Below are 13,488 nucleotides of genomic sequence, written 5' to 3'. Positions count from 1 at the left end.
CCTGGATCGATTTAGGTCAGCAAATCAGATAGTTCAATATCAACAGTGAATCGTATCGTCAACCACAAGTTATAGTTGAAATGAATTGTTACACCCCTACTTTTCATGGATTTGGAAGAGGCTGCTTTTGTAATCATAGTGATAATGTAATAAAAGTGTGTTTCTTTGATGCAGTACTCCGGCTGTGGTTATTCTTCATTGCGCTGTGGCGATATGAGCCGTCACGCGCGCCGTCTCTTTCTTTCTCTCTCACTCACATTCTTCTGTCTTCTTGCTGGGGGACTATTAAGACAGTGTCTAATGTTGCGACACACTCCAGTGCTCACACACTTAATTGTGTTAATGTTTGAGTTCACATGATCTTTCAGGGCTGTCATTGCCTCAGATTATTCAGCCCTGTTTTCAATTACGCCGCGCGGGCCTGCAATGCATGATATACCTGTCTCTGCGTTGCTCGTGTTGTGTGCGTGAGCTAAATAGATAAGACTCAATTCTCAGGGAGGGATACTTTTCTCTTTTTATCCGATCTTTGTTTTTTGTGTATGTGAACGCTCCAACCTGATCCTCCATGGCTGCGTTCCGTTTTACACTCGACGACCACTCAGTTGAAAAATTGAACGGCTCCTCCTTCAACTCATTTTTGAAACACGTCTGCAATAGTTTCGGCTGCGGTCACTGATCACACCACCACATCATCTCGCATTGTGCATATGAGAAGAGCGAACTCTGTGAGTGTTTCCACACACTCGCAGCGGGCAGCGGAGCGTGAGCGTGAGTCAACTGTACGGCAGGAAGGAAAATAAAAAGCACATAGCGCAGTCATTACTTGCTGAACGGAGCCCAGTCAAGCAAATCCAAGCAAAATGTGCACGAGTGAGAGATGGGCTTTTTGTGTGCTTGTTAGTCATCTTTAGTGTCGTTGCTGCTCTTCTTGCCTTGGCAAGAATTTTCCTCCTCCGTGGTTTACTTACAGTCACACCAAGCAGCCTGTGCAACTACAAAACAAGGAGGATTATGGGTGGAGATCCAACTTAATTCCTATGTTCTGTGCAATTATGACAAGCTGCCTATAGCCACCCTCGTTTAGCTTATGAATGGTGCCAGCAAACAGGTGAAAGACGCACATTCCCATGTAAGCGCGGTCTGCCGTGGCTCTTTGATATGTTAGAAAGGTATGATTAGCAACGTAAACAAAGCAAAACTCCTGATTGATTGAACAAGTTTTATTTATAATAGAGGTTGTCCTTTTGCAGGTGAGTAATGGGACTGGCTTGTAGCACTGTCAGGTTGTTCATTATGGTGGGGCAGAAGGGAAAAAAAAAAAAAGACAAAAGCGTTCTCAAAAACACAGCAGGTTTTATATCTGTTCATTCCCAGAAAAAACAAAGCAGAACAAAAAAACATCCACAGGGATTTTAACCTGAGGAGCTTTCACATGAATCACAACTGACTTCCTTTTCCCAAATGGGTTGCTTTATTTGGCAAAAGTAGAAGCTCATCTTAATTTATGAGGGTCTTGGTTTCCTTGCAAGTGAACCCTGATGTGGTTTGCTGCGAGAAGAGGAACGCTATGTTCACGCCACTTCCATTGACAAGTCTATTTAAATGCGCGTTTTGGGTTTCCGCATTCAAAGCTCTCCCATTTGCACATGGCTACGCAAGTTGACAAGTCTGTTTTCGGGCTCTAGGTACAAAACTTTGACCGTTCAGGGAGTCGGATTTGTTAGTGATGTATGGATGGCGTCCGTTTGAAAACAGAAAAGTGCCAACCATTTAAAAATTGGTCATGGAGAAATTAATAACTGTGGTTTGTGCCTGGCTGGAATTGTATGACACCAAGTCTTTGGTCCATCAAAATAGAGCTGTGAAAGAAAAAGCCTGAGTGCCAGCAGGGTTTGCGAGTCTTTTCTCTTTTTCTTTACTTGACGGAGCTTGTTTCAGACAACACTGTCACAAGTTAGCAGCAGTTGTAACTGTAGGATTTTTCCAGGCAGTTTTGTCTGCTCCACAGTGGAGGTATGAAATTTTTTTCTGCATTTCCTGCTCATTCAAAGTCTTCTATGCTGGCGTGAAACCGCCTACTGAAACCTGTTCTATGGGGAAACAACACATGCCCTTTCTCCACCCACTTCCTGTTGGAAATAAATCTGCACTTTTAATGATGTGAAACCTGTCAAAGTAATTTCTACTTTTGTAAAGTGTGGTTTATGCACTCTTAAAACACTCAAACCAATTCTCTGGTTATTGATGTAGGAATATATTGTTGGGTTACTTTTTGGAGCAGTACTAATTTTTACAGTTATTGTGGATTCATTTGATCCCAACTGATGGTTTTCCCCCCCGATTTTTAACTAACCCAGAATTAAGTCAGTCCCCTTATAACATCAGAGATGGGCTAAAAACAACCAAACCTGAGTTATTTTTAGCTATGGAGTTTTTAGTGTGTGGGTTCTTTTTCCTGTTTTATTATTCTTTGTGTTTTTAGACAAATTTTGCTTCTTTTTTATGCAACATACACTAAAATACAAATTTTTACATCCTTTTTTATTTAAAAAGTAAAATTGTTGAAACTATAATATATATATATATATATATACATATATATTTTTATAGTTTGAAATAGATTTGGATGTAGTATAAATTAGCTCATGAGATTTATTAATAGCATGACGACTGTAGACTGTATATTTTAAGCCCGTAGAGTTTCTATAGTAACATTCAAGCACAGAAACAGCACCAATAGAAGCTTGATTAACATGAAGTTTGTTAAAGTGACAGTGAGTAGCTGTCATAGAATCATCTTTTAGTGTTTGGTTGAAATGTTGTTTAGGGAAAAAATTCATAAAGAAGGACCACCAGGTGAGCTTGGTACTTTTCGTTAAAGTGAATTTAACAGTCAGAAGGCTGCGTTTGGTAAAAATTTGTAGTTTAAAACATTGACAATGACAGAAAAATGTGTTTTCTTCAATATGCATTGAGGTTTTGTGCCTTATAATTTACATATTAGTACTTTCTTTGTTTAAAAAAAGATCTTTGTCATCAAATCTGCACTTATTTTTTGGTTGTTACCTAAAGATACACATCATCGGTACAGATACTGCTTGCCTTTTTGGCTTTATTCATTAAAATGGTTCCATGGCAGATACCAAGAAATGCTGATGAGTAATGATTTACAACCTCACTTTGCAAGGTATGGCGCTGTGGGCAGGGTTTTAGCCGTTACAAAAACAAAATTCTGGCATCTCTTAAAACAAGAAACAAAAAACAAGCAGACTGCTTGCATCACTCATACCAAAAATACTTTATGAAAACCTGAGTCCCCTTATTTTTTAAATTAGAAAGATCAACTGAAAGTTGGATCCTGACGCAGGACGGGGAAACATCGCGGGCCGTCGCCTGTGATGACTGATCATCTTCAGAAGTGAAGAGAATTGGCAAACCTTTGATCATGCAGTGACCTCTTCCTCTTTAAGGATCACTGAATTCCACACTACATTTTAGTTGCCCTTAACAAATGATTAACTCCTATTTCCAGTTTCTCAATTTATTCACGAGGACAGCGGGTGAATCTGCCAGGGACCCCATGTGAGCGCACACGGTTTCCTTTGTCTTACATACACCCATACATGCAAAACTTAGCTTTGGTGAGTGGTTGGGGTGTCTATATTTTCTAGTTTTGTGACTCCCTTGAAAGGAAAAAGAAAAAAAAAGACCTTTCATGAGCTTTTTAATGAGGACTTGCTTATCTTTAGGAGTTTTGTGCAGCCTTATTTGAATGAGCGGAAATTTTCCTGTGTAACAACCCCTTAACAAACAAGGATCCGCGCTCCACATACGAGAGAAAAAATTATTTTCCTGCCCCCCCCAAAAAAGCCAATGATTTAAAAAGTATTTTACATATCAGCACGGCAAAGACTTCTTAAATACATTTAATGCAAAAGACACTGTTAAGGAATCCAATTTTCCACAGAAGGATTTTGGAATGGTGAAGCTCACTGCCTTTCCATGCACCTTTCTCTTTGTCCCTTTTGACAAACTAGGTTGGAATAGATGTTGGGTCCGACCCTTTGTAAACAGACGGTGGGTCCGGTCAAGGCTGCAGGAGCCTGTTAGAAGAAGGACAGGCCGAGGAGACAACTGAGGTTGTTTGTCATCAGGTGTGTGAAGATATCTCCAAACATTTGGACCCTGGAGATAACAACATGCCAGAGAGGGGGAGGCAGAGAGACAGCCTGAGATGAGTGCATTTCCCCGGGACCACCTAAGCCGCCTAATCAAGATATGACTCGACTGCATGTGTGTATGTGTGCAAGAGTCAAACAGACTGTGTGTGCGCTTCTAGCCCGAGATAAAACGCGGTAAATCAGAGGCTTCCCCCATCCTGATCTCCCATAGCAGGTTATGAGTCTGTGTGTGTCTGTCTGTGTGCGTCTGCATTCGACAACTTGCTCCCACAGCCCCCATCACATCACCCAGACCATGGAGACCAGACCTGCACCGGAGTAATGAGCAGTGCCTTGTTGTGTCTATGCGGCTCAGTGTGACTGCGGCTGAGTGTGTACGTATTAGTATGGGGTGAGTGATAAGCGCCGGCACTGTGATGTTGCATTAATTGCGTGCAAAGACTTTGGTTTCCTCTCACAGTTAATGAAGACGCGACACGTCGCTCAGCCCTCTCTGACGCTCATCTTTGAGTGCCACAGTGGCCTCCGCTGCATTTAAGCACTGTAATTTGGCTTTTAAATGAAATAAATGAGTTATCAGGGAGATCCTGAGGATTACGATTATCATTATTTTTCCCTTAGTGACAAATGTCACGCTGTGATTGGATAATGGCTTTCTATTGAGTGGCAGCCGTCCTATGGGGTTGTCCAAAGCAGAGAAATGGAGGGGGAGTGTAAGGCGCCAATCTGCACGACTAATGAGGTGCAATTATATTCCTGACTATCTGTTGATGTGACCTCACCAAACCTTCAAAACACACACAGCAATACACACAGACACACAACCACAAGCATATTTTAACTGGGGAACAAACTCAGTCACAGAAATTCAGTTAAATACATGTCTTAGTTCTTTTTTTTGAAGGGTAAAACCAAATTTAGGCTTTCACAATACATCTTTCCAATAAAGTCACACTCCGATTGTCTTTTGATCTATTTTCAAAGTGTTCCCAGATTACTTTTATTTATGATTGTGCTGTTTTTAGCCTTAATTTAAAAACAGTCTTTTTCTAGGCCATAGTTTCTGCAGAGCAGCAGGAGTTCATTCGAAATTCCCCCGCCCCCTTCACAAATGCTGAGAGCTGTGTTTACATGCTCTCCTGCTAGCTTAAAACCCCTCATACCTCCAACCCAACGTTACCGATGCAACTAAAATGGTTGCGCACCTTTCAGTGCATCCCTCCAGGAGTCTTCACAGTGAATCCGCTTCCACTGATTCACCCTTTTGGTTTGGCAGAGATTTTTTTACCCTGGATGCCCTTCTTGACACAACCCTGTATTTTATCCGGGCTGGGGACCAGCACAGGGAGACCCGGACTCTTGGGTCCCCTTGTAGCTACGTAGTTAGGCAGTAGCGTCAAGGGTCCTGCCCAAGGACCCACACTGAAAGAAGGATCAAACCCCGGTTTCCCACTGGTGTAACTAAGACAGCCCATATCCACCACCCATAGGGGCAGTTGGGACCAAGCCTCCATGTTTTTTTTGTCACTAGAAAATCGTTCGAATTTGAAAAGAAATGCACAAGAGTTGGTTAGAGTGAACCAACACACTAAGGTAATTTAATCCATTTAATCCGTGCAATTCATTAGTGATTCGTGGACCACTTATGTAATTTTAGAAGTGATATGTGCAATGAAAGTTATACATAGGTATGCAGCGAAAACTCGGACGTGGAACATATGCAAAGCCACACATTTGTCTCTGCATCTCGTAAAAACCCCGCACAATTGCGTAAGATTAAGACAATTGTGTAAAACCACATTAAATACGCATAAACTGCGTAATCTCAACCGACCGTAAATTTTGAACAGTTCAAAACCAAATTCACTTAAAGACCCGTCAGCCGAAACTCGCCACAGACGTTTGGGCACATAGACGGATGACAAACACGATATACACTAATGAAATATGTATATCGTGCATGCATCGCGAAATTTCATACATGGCAAATGTCCAAAACGTATATAGTGGCTGCATGACACGGCCTTGAGACAACAAACCCTTAAGTTTAAAAAGGTACTTTAAGGTCTTGGGGATTTTTTTTTTAGGCGGAAATTGATTTCTGTCAAAGTAAAGTTATTTACATTTCTACATTTCTGTTTAGAAATCTTTTAATGAGAACAAATAGGAACAACTAAATTAGTTAGAAATATGTCAACGATATGATTTTTCTGAAAGCGTCGTCTGCTCTTAGGTGTTTGATAAAAAAAGAGAATTTTGAGCTAAACAAACCCTCACACTGTAGATAATAAAACAGGTAATTCAGACCTGCACATTTAAAATCCAGAGCCGCCTTTAGTTTCATGGTAACAGCACAAGGACATCTTTTTAAAATCAAGGCACATGATTAATTCCTCATGAGTGGACGTGTCTCTTTTTCCTTACCTGTAACCCTGCAGGCTTAAACATCTGCAGGTCTATCTCCAAGATGTCTGTCCTTGTTGAGGCTTTCAAATCCCTCATGAGTGGACAATTGAAAGATTATCTACAAATAACCTCTTATCGGGCGGCCAAACCGGCTTTACAACAACAGCTGCTTCAAACTCAATAAATGATTTAATTGAATCTAAAGGCGGAACGCAACACAGCGCAGCCCTTTTCATTGATTTTTAAAAGACTTCTGACCTAGTTGATCACGCAGAAAGGGAGCACAGACTTATCAGTTTGGGAGTGTTTGAACAGACTTTAAGTCTGATTCAAAATCATCCATCAGATGTTAATGTGTACTGACAGGATGTATTAGTCTAATCTACCTCAGGATAACCGAGGGCATTCCTCAGGGATCAAGTCTGGAACCACTCCTAATTCATTTTATATATGAATAATCTTAAATAAACTCACTTTTCATGAACTTTTCGGGATGTTCTGTGGTTGCGTTTACACCTGATCTGAATCTGAGTGGGTAAAAAAATCAAAGTATTGTAGCTTGAAATGCTAATTTTAAACCATCTGCCAGTTAGTTCAGGATTTAAAGTCCCACTCCGATCATCTTTTGATCTATTTTCAAAGCGTTCCCATTGGTCTTTTAATTATGATCAAGTCGTTTTTAGCCAAAACAAAAAAAAAAACTTGTTGTTTTCTGGGACATAGTTTTTGCAGAGCGGCATGAGTTCATTAAGGCACCTTCACACCGGCCGCATGTGGCGGTTTCATGGACGCGCATCCAGTCGGTGATGTTCATCCAGCGGAAAGGGTGTACATCAGGGAGAGGGATTCTTCTTCTATCGATTTTTTTTTTACTGTTTACTAGCTCAGGTCCGCCACCTACAGTGGAAGGAGGCTTGATGTGAATGTTGAAGCGGCCCAAATCTTGCTCCACAGGCTTTTTTTCTTTCACAGCTCTGTTCAGCTATACGAAAGATTTGGCACCTTAAAAGAGAGCGCAATATTTTTTTTTCTTCTTCGTGACCATGTTTACAACGGTTGGCACATCCGTGTTTTACCGTAAAAAGGCCACTATCCACTCATCACTACCAAATCTTAATCTCTGATTGGTTACAGTTCAGAGTTGTCTGAATTTAGCAGCCAAGAGGTTGAACCGGTTGAACTGCCTGCGTCCGATCAATGAACCCCTGTTTTGTTCGTAGAGCCCGCCACCAGACCCAAACACTTAAATGCGAGCATTTGCTCTGCGTTTCAGCGTTTTACTAAAAGTGGTCGTCTAGATAGCAAGATACCAGGTCATGCGAGGAAAACAAAGATGTACGTGGATTTAGTTGTAAGTGGATTCATCAGAATAAAGGAGCTTGCCAATTGTTGCTTTTACATCACGCAATTTTTTTAATGCAGCATTTTTTCAACCTCTTCTGATACACAATGATTTGAATCAGTAAGTCAGTAATGCAATTTAAGCTTAATTTTCTTTATACATGTCCTCAGTCATCAGAAAATGCCATGTTCAAAACACAATTTGTTTGAAGTAGGCCTTTTAAGATTGACGTTTTTTTTACCTTTACGATTTCTTTCTGTTGTGAGTTTAATTGAAACTTTTCTTCGAGACAAAAACATTGTGCTTCTGGCAATTTTGAGCTCAAATTGGAGAATACTTGTGTTTTACTTACATTATGTCGGATATTTGAATAGGAGTCATGTCAATACTTACTGTAAGTGAGGTTTACAGGCTCAGTATACTCAATTTGTTTATCTTCTTTATGTAAAAATAAACATCTTTTTCATGTGTTTTTAGGATTTATTAGCAATAAAAGTCTATGTTTTTGTGAGAGAAAAGGATAATTCACTGTAAATATTGTTCACCGTTGCCAAAAACCCGCAAAGAGGAAATAAAAAGTAAAAAGATGGACTTGTGCATTGATGTTCATTCATGCTTTCTTACATTCATGTTTCTATTCATCATCCTCTCAGAATCATTTTTTACTTGTCTTTGCTAGGTGTACATTAGAAGAGCTGCAGGAAGGAGCTTTTGCTCTCTTTGTAAACATATTTTTGACAGTCTTTCAAAGTCCTACCTTGGATGGTTCACTTTTACATGAAAGGAGGACGATGTCAATAAATGTTTTAATTAAGAGCAGCAGTAAAAGCCGTGGTGGAGCGGAGTTTGCAGCATGGCGGAGGCTCTGCTTTCCCTCCACCTTGATTCTTAGAAGCTTTCTTTCTTTGTCTATTTTTTCGAAATGCTTCCCTCATTGACTTCAGCTGCTTTCAGATAATCTCATTCAGACTTCCTCTCTTGATTTTCAAGCCTCCTCGTCTCTCCGTGGAGCTCCATACCGCTCTCCCATGGCTCCATCTTTTTCCCTCACTTCCTCTAAATGCACACAGTATTGATGTTTCTCCCTCCATCTGTGATGCTTTTCCTCCTTTTAGCTTTCCTCCTTTGTCTCCCACCTTTTATTTGTCAAAGGTTCTCTGCAGTGTTTTCTCCCCAGGCGCACACTGCCTCATGCACACAGATACATCAGGTTTTTAACCGCTTTCTTTTTTGTTTTCTTGCTGAACTTTGGCTCCAACGCCGCTGAAAATCTGGTTAATATGTCAGCATTAAAAAGGTCACCCAAACTACATTAAAGTAAATAGGTCGGTGCTTTTATCTTCAGCACATGCCAGAGAAGGGTTGCTAATATGAGAGCAGTACTTTTGAATTAAAACTGACAGGTAGTTGGCGAGTCTTCAGGGCTGATTTATTCAGTTACGTACAGAAACTAGTCTGCCAAGGTTTGCTGTACTCAACATTTTTTTTCCCTTATAGGTGAAAATTCACATTTATCAGCTTTAAGATGAGTTAACACATCTCTGGATTGATGCATGTCTCGTCAGAGAGTGTCCTGCATCACTTTCTGTTTAGCGATTGCTATTTTAAGTGTTCAGAAAACAAAGTGGAGCAAAAATGTGGCGTGTACAGAAATGTCTGTAAATCTGTTCACTGTCTGAAAAGCTTCCTCAGTGAGCTGATGAAATAAATTCGCTAAATATTAGAATATTTGATCCTCACATAGTTTAATGTTGATTGTGTTATTCCACACCCTTCTTTGTTAGAACACTTTAAACCAGAGGCTGGATTATTTTAATTGGCTTTTTACAGATAAGCTGTCAAGAAATGAATTCAGCTCAAATTTATGTTAGCCAGTAAATGTCAAGAACCATTGGGGTAGGAACCAAAAAAAAAATGGAGGAGGAGACCAGCATTCAAAACTTCAATAAACTTAAAGACAAGGGAGGACCAAAACTGATGACAGACAACCCGGCCAAGCTAAACTGAAAACCTAGACTCTTAAATACACCGAGGATGATGGACCAAACTGAGGACAGCTGTGAAGAATCAGCAAATGAAACCAGGTGAGACTGTGATAGGAGGGAAAACACAACCAAGACAAACACAAAAAACAAACAAAAATAAAACGGATTTTAGTGGAAAATATTCAAGTTCAACTTTGTAGATTATAAATAGATTATTTTCTTTATTTAATACGACTCTGAGCTGTTACAAATCTTTGAGGATCTTATAGTCAGCTCAGGTAAAAGGAGGAGACGCTTCTTCTAGAACTTACCTGTGAACACAGACAACAGCTAAAGTGCCTTTAGCCACTAAAAACCTTGAACCACAACATTGTCACAACTGGTATTTGATTGAATTGAATTATGACAATCTCAAAATTACTACTTAGTACTTGGAAAACTTTAGTTACATGTTTTTACTTTTTGAGTGAAAATATCTTTCTCGCCACATGGTCAAATACTCAAAAAAAAAGAAAAGAAAAAAGACATTTGCACACACCTGTGCCTGGTGAAAATGAATTTTGGACATAGTGAATGACCCCTCCCAAAAAAAAGTTGTGATGACATCACAGCGGGTGAAACCGTCAAAATAGTGAACAGGGCCAAAACATCTAACGGTGCTTAAAAAGAAATATGTCAAAATCAATGAACAAAACCAAAACACGTGTGTCAGAGATATCCAAAGGAGGTTTTGAAAATATTATAGGATGGACACAGGACCTATGGCTTGATGGCCATTTAGTGGCCCAGTGTCAAATTTGGTGTTTTTCCCACAAAATGGATAAAGAAAACTTTTGTTTGGGCAATCTTTATGAAATTTCACACACATGCACCAACCACAACTGAAGTTCCATTAACCTTTGACCTCAGAAAGAGGCCGCCATCTTGACTATTCTAAAAAAAAACTCACCTGTATTAGCAGCTACAAGTTGTAACTCCTCCTAGGGATTTTGATTTATTGCCGCATCATTTTTTAAGCATCACTGGGAAGCTACTTAGAAAAATATGTTGGTTTTCAAGATTTTAAATTTTTATTTGGAGTTAAGATGTTAAGCTAGCAAAATTGGCGTTCTGCTGTTGCTCGCACATTTTGTACCAGATTGTGAAAATGTAATACACGAAGCCTTGGCTTTAGCTGTACAAAACAACATTACATACGATATGAACACATGAGGAATGTTAGCGTGGTGAATTGAAAACCTCCGTTGCCAAGGAAATCCAAAAGTTGACTTTTGCCGATTCTTCAAAAAATTACATAGACGTGTTTGTCACCCCCAGGTAAACAAAAAATAAAATGGTCCCTATGAAGATAAAGCCAATTGAAAAGCCGCCATTTTTACTTTTTTGTCATGAATTTGTGCATCTGTTAACAGGGTAGCACAGGCAGGGGTGTGGCAGCAACTTGGCCTGTGGGGGCGGGTCTGGGGGCGCGGTTTGGGTGAGGGTGGGCAGCAGCTGCAGGCCATACAATGCTGCTTGCGACTTTAATTTCGTCTTACATTCTGTAGAACTCAAATAAGATGTTTTCCTTGAGTTGCTTGTTCTTTTTCTGTGATTTCCATTTGCAGTTCCATCTGGAGAAGCAAAGAAGGAAACATTTCACTCATTTATAATAAACATCAATTTCCATTTTGATCTTCTTCAGTAGTACAGAGAAACTCAAAACATTTTTTTTTTTATTGTTGCTTTGTGTCAAGCTAAAACCTACCACAGCTGAATGACTCACAAAGTGATCAAATAAAAAAATGATGATGTTAAGAGATCTGGTTTATTTATTTTTGAAGAGCTCTACAAAGGCGTCTGTAACCATGTCAACCTTGTCTGGTCAGAGACTCTCCCGGTACGGTGAGGTTCACCATCTACTGAAGTACCTGCGTCTGAATGACGGCTGCTTTTAGCGGTACCTCCGTCCCTCCATCTCTATCACATTAGCCAAAGGAGGGAAAAAAATAAGAATGAAATTAGAGGACCTTTTTAATGTTGTCTCCATACAAAATAAGAAATGGATCATAATGTTCGGGAGAAGGGCGCCACAGTATCTTTCAATGCGTCCGTACATTAAATTAACATCTAAATTGGACTCCCCTGCTGCGCAAATCCCAATCGGTGAACATAGCTAAGTTGGGAGACAAGCAAGCAACACTGTGAGACTTAGGGCGTATTCAGACTGGAAAAGTCTGTTGGTATGGATATGCTTAATTTGGTCCGGATCGAGTCCTAAACCTTGAAATGGGGTCTGTATTCAGACTGCTGACTACCGGACAGCAAACAAAACAAAACCACGTGACTAATGATCTTTTCAGTCACTGGTTAGGTATTACGAGAGTGGGGTAAAGCAACGAGAGAACTTTAAATTACGCGGAACAGTTTTGAATGCCTGTATCAGCGTCAGCTACAACACTTTATACTTGCTACTTTGGTTCGGTAGAGGCATGCTGTGAGGTATGCTGAGAAGACGTTGGCCATGATGGTAAGCTGATAAGTGTTTATGACATAAAGACTATCTGGAAAAATGTGTGAGAATCAATGTTTGTAATTTTAAAAGTTGTTTTAATTAGCCTGCATTCATCTGACCAAATTTCAATGACTTGTTGTGTACTTGTTGTTCTTCTTTTCTGCTTACATCCCACAATGCCCGGCTAGAGTTGCCATTTTGGTCCAGTTGCTGCGCTCCAAGCATTGAGCCTATTCAGACTGAGGAAATTCAAGGCAAACTGAATTTTTGTCAGATTGGAAACGAACCGAGACTATCTCGAAAGATGGGTCCGAGACCAGGGCCTTAAACTGAATACACCCAGGGTCCACTTGGGTGTATTCGGGTGTACCCGGCTGGGTAGCTTGGTTGGTTGGTGACACGCAGGAATCGAGGGATCGATTCTCGCGGGGAATAAAGCAAGCAATTAACATCACCCAGTGATGGCCCTTGGGCAAGTCCGTTAATGCTACTGCCTACCTGTGAATAGGCATGAATGATCCCGGTGATGGTCAGAGGGGCTGTAGGTGCGCACTGGCAGCCACGCCTCTATCAGTCTGCCCCAGGGCAGCTGTGGCTACAACAGTAGCTTACCATCACCAAGTATGAATGAGGAGTGAATGATTAATGGACACACTGTAAGCGCTTTGAGCGTCTGGAAAAGCGCAGATAAATCCAATGCATTATCATTCACACTGAAAATTTGTTACAGATTATTAGGGAAAACGAACTCTACTTCACTTTAAACAAATCAAAAAAATGTGTCCAGTCTGAATACACCCTTAGTGTTCAATCAAATGTGTATTTTTGAGGAGTTGAAGCCGATTTGACCGCCATGATTCCAGCAATATTCTCTTTTTGATAAATATAATTTAAGTGTGGTATATTAGCTTACCTGCAATAAAGTAAAGACATCCAAACCCAAAGGAACACCTGACCTCTGCATCCTTCCATGTGACGGTAAAAAGAGAGCCGCGGTCCACAACAAGCTGTATTTTAAATTGACAAGCATATCTCACAACAAGCCAATCTAAGGCTGTACCAGCAGATGAGGCTGGC

General features: G+C 40.3%; 1 long non-coding RNA gene across 1 annotated transcript; it reads right to left on the bottom strand.

The window, feature by feature from the left end:
• Positions 1-9,339: 9,339 nt before the first annotated feature.
• On the bottom strand, positions 9,340-13,488 carry LOC110017224 (uncharacterized). Its single transcript, XR_013651605.1, has 2 exons — positions 13,325-13,488; positions 9,340-11,876 (listed from the first exon to the last, which is right to left on the bottom strand). It is a non-coding gene; the product is annotated as an uncharacterized LOC110017224 (long non-coding RNA).

Source organism: Oryzias latipes, chromosome 19 (assembly GCF_053564925.1).
Source record: "Oryzias latipes strain Hd-rR chromosome 19, Olatipes_Hd-rR_3.1".
NCBI classification, from domain to species: domain Eukaryota; kingdom Metazoa; phylum Chordata; class Actinopteri; order Beloniformes; family Adrianichthyidae; genus Oryzias; species Oryzias latipes.
Note: the sequence above shows the minus strand (reverse complement) of the source record. Positions and strands in the feature narration are given on the sequence as shown.